General features: G+C 31.4%; 1 long non-coding RNA gene across 1 annotated transcript; it reads right to left on the bottom strand.

Moving 5' to 3' along the window:
- Positions 1 to 1,088: 1,088 nt before the first annotated feature.
- On the bottom strand, positions 1,089 to 2,395 carry LOC107960093 (uncharacterized). The gene is made up of 2 exons (XR_001701092.2): positions 1,715 to 2,395; positions 1,089 to 1,541 (listed from the first exon to the last, which is right to left on the bottom strand). It is a non-coding gene; the product is annotated as an uncharacterized lncRNA (long non-coding RNA).
- Between the last annotated feature and the right edge of the window lie 242 nt (positions 2,396 to 2,637).

Raw genomic sequence — 2,637 nt, 5'->3', positions numbered from 1 at the left:
AAATCGTCCGAAAAATACATAAATATAATGATGAAATCTGTGGGAGGTCCCCCCAAGTTGCCAAAAATGATATGAGACAAAGCCCCTCCAAATCAAATCAAGTAGTCCAAAGATGATTCATCCCTAAAAACCAACCTATGAGGCTATGCCCATTCTACTTTTCCTTATTTGGTACACACCTGTCTTATATTGTTTGTTTCGCCCCCACCAAAACCAAAAAGCATCAATCTCCAATCATACACTGCCATTATTTTTATTGCTATATATTTTCTTGTTTCCTTTTTACAAATGCTAAAATGCGTGCTTAATCTCTATTTCTTCCGGGTTATCCGTTTAAATATTTTACAAAATAAAATGAAAATTGAGTTTAATTAAAAAGAAATTGAGTCTGATTCGAAGGGTTCTTCAATGGTATTCTCAATTTCAAGCTTGAAGTACCTGTCATACCCTTAAAAAAAAAGAAATTAAAAAATTCATAGATTGATTAAGTCGGTTCATAAAGATTATCAAGGATTACAAATTTTTTGTGATGTAATTTTGTCTCTTTTTTTTTCTTCTTCTTCTTTAAAAAAAATGTCTAGGCACCCTGTTTTTACTACTATTAAAATATATTTTGATAGGCATCGGTCTTTTTTCACATAGGTATGATCCCAAGGGTCAATTTTTGGGATTAATTTGGACTAACTTTTATAGCAGTACTGGTTTTACACGATCATGCCTGAACAAAATTTTCTTTTCATATTCTATGTTGGCCTTGTGTAGAAATAAAGTATTTGTGTGATTTTCTTTTAAATTATAACAATTTCAATATTTACAAGCACTCAATTAATTAACTAATTCAACAATTAATTTAACTTATATTATTGAACCAAAGCTTCGTTGGGATGAAATATTTGTTAATATAAAATTCAAACTCGATGATAAAATTGACACTTGTTTAAATTACATTTAATATGTTGTTTCTATTGTACATATAATATCTTAATAATACATATTAGGCATTTTCAAATAAATTAGTATAAGATTTTGTGTATATATTGTAATAGGCTCATTTTGGCCGGGCCGTTAAAATTTAAAAAAACTAGAAATTAAAAAACAAAAATCACAAAATAAAAATCCAATAAATGTCCATAGTCCAAATTTACATTCAACCCGCATACAATTGAAGCCCAAATTTTAAACTCATTTTATAATAAGGCCCAAACCTAAATTAAACCTAATCTTAACTCATTACACAGCCCAATAACCTAACCCAAAAACATAGCCCATTAACTATTTTCAGCAAGTGGAAACCCTAGGCTACCAGGCCGCAGTTCCCATGCACCGCAAACACCATCAGCAGCCCCAAACAGTGAAGCTTCTAGAAGACTTCGCGTCACACCCCACGAACGGCCTTGCTATGTCAGCATCACCACGTCGTACACACTTGCAACAAAAAGAGCACACAGCAGATATCCAACAAATGACAGCAAATGTATAACAGAAAATCTAGGGCCATTGTATTTTTATTTTGTAGATTCGGCTATAAAACCAAAGGTAATCTGTAAAAAGGGGGGATCTTTTGAGAGAAATAAAAAACACATACATACTCTTGAGAAAATATTTAGAAAGATTAAAGGTGATTTCCATTTTTTCCCTCTTTTTTTTTTCGTTTTTGATTCATTTTCTTTTATTTTGATATGAGTTTAAAGAAGGAGAAGAGAAAAGAATTTACCTTAATGATAGGAGCCCATCTTCTTCGCTGCAGTCGAAGTAAAGATGGGATTTTGAAGCCAAAGCAGGGCTTTGGCCTCTCATGGCACCTTTGCTAGTCGCCAATCACCATTTATAGTGGCGTAGGAACGATCGAATGCAGGAATTGTGAGATTGGCTGAATAGGAACTAAGTTGTTTCATTCTTTTCCTCGTTTTCTTTTTTTTAGGGTTTTGTTTTTATAATAAAAGAGATGAAATGATGCCGTTTGAAGCCAATTTCAATGGCTCAAAATGCTGTCGCATAAATAGCATGACCCGAGGACCCGACTGAGACACATCAAGATCCGTGTGTCTTGGCTTGAGAGGGTTATTTTGCTATTAATCCTTTCATTTCACACAAGTATTCAATTGAGCCTAATGTGCTTTGTTTTATTTTTAAATTTGTCCCTGTAATTTGTGCATGTTGGCAAATGGATATGTGCCTCAACGCAGCGTTTTCGAGCTTGGATTATTTCCAGTTCTAATCCTTGTGCATTCGCATGCGTGGCGCGTTTGTCCTAAATTTTAACCTTTGGGATTTATTTTATTTAGAAATTATCCCTTCTTTTTTCAATTCAATTTTAATTAAGTCTTGTATTTGCATGACTTATTATTTCAAAATCCATTCCATATTTTTATATATGTGCTAATCTATTTTAATAACCTTGCTTTGTTTTTATTTGTATAATTATTTTGAGGTTGGTTTTATCTTTGTTTTTTAAACATTTAATATAATGTCTCATTTAAAGAATTTTGTGTATATTTGTATATTTTTCTTAAAAATTCATTTTTGTGCTTATAAGATTATTATTTTGAAATTCTTCTTTATAAAATACTTATTGTTTTAAAATTCATTTAATTATATGTGTAAAGTTATTTGGGAACTTCGTTTTTGTGTTTATAA

Source organism: Gossypium hirsutum, chromosome A05, assembly GCF_007990345.1.
Source record: "Gossypium hirsutum isolate 1008001.06 chromosome A05, Gossypium_hirsutum_v2.1, whole genome shotgun sequence".
Classification (NCBI taxonomy): Eukaryota; Viridiplantae; Streptophyta; class Magnoliopsida; order Malvales; family Malvaceae; genus Gossypium; species Gossypium hirsutum.
This window is presented reverse-complemented; position numbering and strand designations above follow the sequence as displayed.